A 5,129-nucleotide genomic window follows, 5' to 3' on the forward strand; every position below is an offset into this window, starting at 1 on the left:
CAGCCTCCTGAATAGCTGGGATTACAGGCGCACGCCACCATGCCCAACTAATTTTTGTATTTTTAGTAGAGACGGGGTTTCACCATGTTGGCCAGGATGGTCTCAATCTCCTGACCTCATGATCTGCCCTCCACGGCCTCCCAAAGTGCTGGGATTACAGGGTGAGCCACTGTGCCCAGCCGGTTCTGACATATTTTTAAGAAAGATTAGGCTGATGCTATGGTAACTCAGTTATTCATGATACATGTCATCTTGTAAGTAGGAGTATTCAATATTCATGATTTTGAAGCTATTTCAGAGTACTATAATCACCACACTTGACAGACTTCAGAATTCATTGAAAATCGCTGGAAATAATTAGCAATTTGTTATCATAGACTCTAAACAGACCTTCAAAATGCATTACATAGATTTAGTAAAACAGATTGTCGGTCTGCCAAAAGTAATCACTTTGGTTTGATTTGCAGTGAATGAAATTTTTAAAATGTAAAGCTAAACTTTTCAGGATCACTGCACTGGGTTTCTATGGGACAACACTGAACAGGGCTGCCACTGAAACATCTTGGATGAGGAAACACAGCTTCCAGCACACTACTGGGAGAGTGACTGGGACTCAAAAATATGTGCAATGAACGTACTTACGAGCTTGTTGGAAAAGAAGTAAAGAGGTTGTATGTAGTTACCTCAAATTAGTACTACTACAGATAAAGTAGCAATCAGTACTGATAAAGTAATAGTGGTGCTAAAGTAGTACTAATAGCCCTACACTAGTAGTAGTAATAAAGTGGCATTGCTATTGATTCTATCCGTCTACCTACCTACCTGTCTGGATGGGAGGGCATAGGATTTGACTAAGATTGGGCTTAGCAGTGAAGAGAAAAGAGCTCATGCATGCTTTGGACAGGTACGCACTCATAAACTTGGTATCGTGACTGTTCTGAATTCCAGAACCAAGGCTAAAAGGTGGAAGTTTTGTTTGACTGTCTCACATTTTCCTTTTGGTCTATTGTCTAACACATGTTGCTAGAATTCTTTTTACTCTGACTACCTTTTATGTACAGACAACACTGTTATTGATGAGATCACTCCCAAGCGGATTGGAGATTGTCCCAATACTTACACCTATAGCAAGGCCTTGAGAGAAGTGGCGGTGCAGCAGGAGAGCAGGAAGCTAACCATCACCATCCTAAGGCCCTCCATTGTGGGAGCAACGTGGCATGAGCTTTTCCCGGTAAGCCCACTCACCTGGATTCTGTGTTTTGCTTTCAAACTAAGGTTCTTCTAGCCCAATTATTTCTGATGTCTTTCTTCTTCTCCCCAGGATTTATAGCTAAGTGTAGCCAATCAAATATTAACCCATATACTAGGGCAAATTCCACTTTGGGATCATGCGGCTCTTCTGGCAGTTACCCTATCTTAGAGTTGGATGGAGATCTTAAGTTAGCTTCAAACCACTCTAGTCTCAAAATTCCCATGGGTGATGTTTTCATATCTTGGCTTTCCCACTGTAGCTTAAACATACCAGAATGTTCTTGATGGCCAAATTGGTAGTATTGCAACTAACTGCCAGGGTTTACAAAGCTCACAGAAGGATCTCAGTTTGGGAATACTAATTTTTTTTTAACCTCAGTATACTGCGATGTCCTTTTGAAAGTACTTTGAATTATACCATCTTCTTCAAAGCAAGTCTGTGAAGCTTTGGGGGCAGATAAATTCCAGCTCCACCACTTACTGGCAATGCAACATTTTTGAGTTGTTCTTTCCATAGGACAGGACAGATACTACTTTGGAGAGTTGGTTTGATGAGACAATGTATGAGGAGTGCTCAGTCTCTAGTAAAAGGCAGGTCCCTACTAAAAGGCTCAACAAATGTTAGTCCCTTCATCTTCTCCTCCCATATATCTGGTCTCCCATTAATACGCATTTCGACTTTTATACTGTAAGGTAAAGAGACGGCTTAGGGCTTAGGAAACAAACTCAAAAAGACATTTCCCTCTAACTACTCTTCAGCATAATCTTTCCTGTAACATCTTTAAGCAAGTCAACACACATTACTACCAATCATGTTTTCAGTGTTCTCCTAAGGAGGCTAAAATCAGGAATGAGGTGGAGAAGTATGGTTGGTGAATTGCTTAGCAGATCATAATATAAGGACAAGGTCCATTGTAGCCCTTAAGATGTCATAAAACGCCACAAAACCATTCATGACTCCTGCTACGAACAACAATCCTGGCCAAATTGTAATTCTTGCACAAAGTGCAGAAAATAGCCAATGCTTTGCAATTGATCTTTGGGATCTTAATAATACTGAATTAGATAGTTCTATCTGCTGGAGTCTCAGTGCCCTTGTTTTGAAATTTATTAAGATTAGACTGCAGATGTTCCAAAGATACAACAATTTTCTGAAATGTGTAACCAATGGAAATTTTCTTTCTTTTAGCGTTGGGTTGATAATCTAAATGGATGTAGCTGATTCATTATTGTGGTATGTATAGGGATGAAGAAGTAACTGTAATGTAGTGGAGGAATAGTAACAAAATTCTTAGTGCTGGCTTAGCTTCATTGATCCAAAAACAAATGCTACTTTACTATCAATTGAAGCATAATTATTTCAATTATTCTGGTTATAATATGGAGGCAGGATGAAATTATTTTTATTCTTTTAGAATTTTTTATCAGGAAAACAGAGGTAAAGTGCTATCAATTACTATTTAAGAGTTCTATTTTGAAAAGTCTGAGAATTAAGGATTTTTCTTTTATTTAAAAAAACTTTTTAAAAATTAAAATAAAAACAAGCAAAAGTCCTATGAAAATGAAGCAAGTAGCCCTGCCACTCTATGTACAGTAATACAATATTTGTCACAGTTATTACGTACAATATTATAAAAAATGTCACAGACAGTACAAATTAAGGCCCTTATTTCTCAAAGGACATCAAGCCTTATGACCTGGTGGTAGGGAAGATGCCACTTAATTATTGCACCATTTTGAAAAACAGAACTCGTCAAGGCGGATAGTGGTCTTTTCCCACCTGGTCTTCAGTCAAAGATGGGGGCTGGGGCGGTGGTGTCATCTTCGTCGTCGAGTTAGACCCTATGTAGCCACACTGCCCTGCCCGGTTCTCTGGGTGCAATAAATACCAGTCACGGTTTGGGAGGGGGCCGTGCGCAGGTGGGCGGAGGCGTCTGGGCTGCATGTGCCGCTTCCTGTACAGGGCAAGGTGGGCAGAGCGCCAGAAGGCGCGGTTGCACCAATGGCCCTGAAATGGCCCGTGACCCCTGTGCTTGCGGTGGTGGAGCGTTAGCTTGTCTGAGTGAGCACGCTTCCAGCTGCATCCATCCCAGTGGCAGTGGTCAGGCTTGTCACTTGTGTGCTGCGCAGATGTGCCTTCAGGTGAGAATTCTTGCCGTAGGTCTTGCTGTAGCCCCATAGGTATGCCTGGTGTTTCGGTTCCCAGGCCAGGAGCGGCTGCCACGCTTGGGCTTGGCCTCCAGCAGCTCCAGCGGGGACGCCGGCGCCACCACAAGGAGACCGCGGGCGACTGGGGGTGCCAGGCCCAGGGCTGTGGCGTCGGCGGCCACCGGAAGAGACTAAAGACGGGGGCGTGGAGGGGTGGGGCGGGGGGGGCGCCTCATGAAGGCGGGGCTGGGTGTCCCAAGCCAGGGCCATGGAAGGGCAGCGGGAAGGAGGCGCCCTGGCCATAGGGGCTGAGGGGCGGGTGTCGGGGGCGGCGTTGGGGGGGACCCGGGATCTCCCATGCATGAAGCCGCAGGCCCGGGGCGCCCTAGTGTTTGAGGCCGCGCGGTCCAGGCCTGAACATGGGTAGGCAGCTGTAGCCGCCGCCATCCGCTTCAGGGGGCTGGGCTTTGACCAGGCGGTTGGGCAGCGCCAGTAGAAAGCGGTTGAGCAGGCCGGGCGCGGTGGTTCACGCCTGTAATCCCAGCACTTTGGGAGACCAAGGCGGGCGGATCACGGGGTCAGGAGATCGAGACCATCCTGGCTAACACGGTGAAACCCCGTCTCTACTAAACATACAAAAAAAAGTAGCCGGGCGTGATGGCGGACGCCTGTAGTCCCAGCACTTTGGAAGGCTGAGGCGGGCGGATCACGAGGTCAGGAGATGGAGAACATCCTGGCTAACAGGTGAAACCCCCTCTCTACTAAAAATACAAAAAACAATTAGCCGGGCGCGGTGGCGGGCGCCTGTAGTCCCAGCTACTCCGGAGGCTGAGGCAGGAGAATGGCGTGAACCCAGGAGATGGAGCTTGCAGTGAGCCGAGATCGCGCCACTGCACTCCAGCCTGGGCGACACAGGGAGACTCCATGTCAAAAAAAAAAAAAAAAAAAAGGCTGAGCAGCGCGGACCATCTGGCAGCGGGTCCAGCTCGGGGGCGCTTTAGGGCAGCGGCGTGCAGTGTTCGGGTAATAGGACGCAGACGGCGGGGTCGGCGGGGGCTTCGGGGTGGCCTCGGCCCAGGCCATCCAGCCCTGTGGACCGAATGGAGTCCCGCACGCTGTTGAGGTGGTCGTGGGTTCTCCTGGCCTCGGGCTTGGCGCGGGGTCAGCGCTCCTGCAGGCGGTGCTCGCGGTAAGGGCTGGCGAAAGTGGAGACGGACGGCAGGATGGATTCACTTGGCGACATGGCAGGGAGCTGGGAAGACAGACACCGGTGAGTGGCTGCCAGGGAGGGCTGGTCGGGGCGCGGGCAGGCGGACATGGTTCTGCCAAGGATTTTGCTTTATTTATCGCAAGATGGGGATATTTCCTCCTTTCCGCAGTTTATAATTGCATGAATTAGTGCAGTGAATTGAGGATGCAGTAAAAATATCTTCAAAGATTATTAAATTCGTCATTATAAAGCACATACAAGAGTTGATGTGTGTGTATGGAAAGCAGGTATACATCAATAATTCTTAATGAATACAAGAAAGAGAACTACCAATATTGGAGCAAATATTTCAAATACAAACATCAGTGAATATAGGAAAGGCCTTTCTTTTTATTATGATATTTTAAGTTCTAGGGTACAGGTGCACAACATGCAGGTTTGTTACATAGGTATACGTGTGCCGGCAACGCCTTTTCAATAATGTCTTACAAGGAGAAACGTGGCTCCTCTAGGTAAGCAG

At 46.8% G+C, this 5,129-nt stretch overlaps 1 pseudogene; it reads right to left on the bottom strand.

Annotated features, from left to right (window-relative positions):
• Nucleotides 1-3,004: 3,004 nt before the first annotated feature.
• LOC115834044 lies at nucleotides 3,005-4,482 on the bottom strand (annotated as a pseudogene).
• Between the last annotated feature and the right edge of the window lie 647 nt (nucleotides 4,483-5,129).

Source organism: Nomascus leucogenys, unplaced genomic scaffold, assembly GCF_006542625.1.
Source record: "Nomascus leucogenys isolate Asia unplaced genomic scaffold, Asia_NLE_v1 001482F_34823_qpd_obj, whole genome shotgun sequence".
Classification (NCBI taxonomy): domain Eukaryota; kingdom Metazoa; phylum Chordata; class Mammalia; order Primates; family Hylobatidae; genus Nomascus; species Nomascus leucogenys.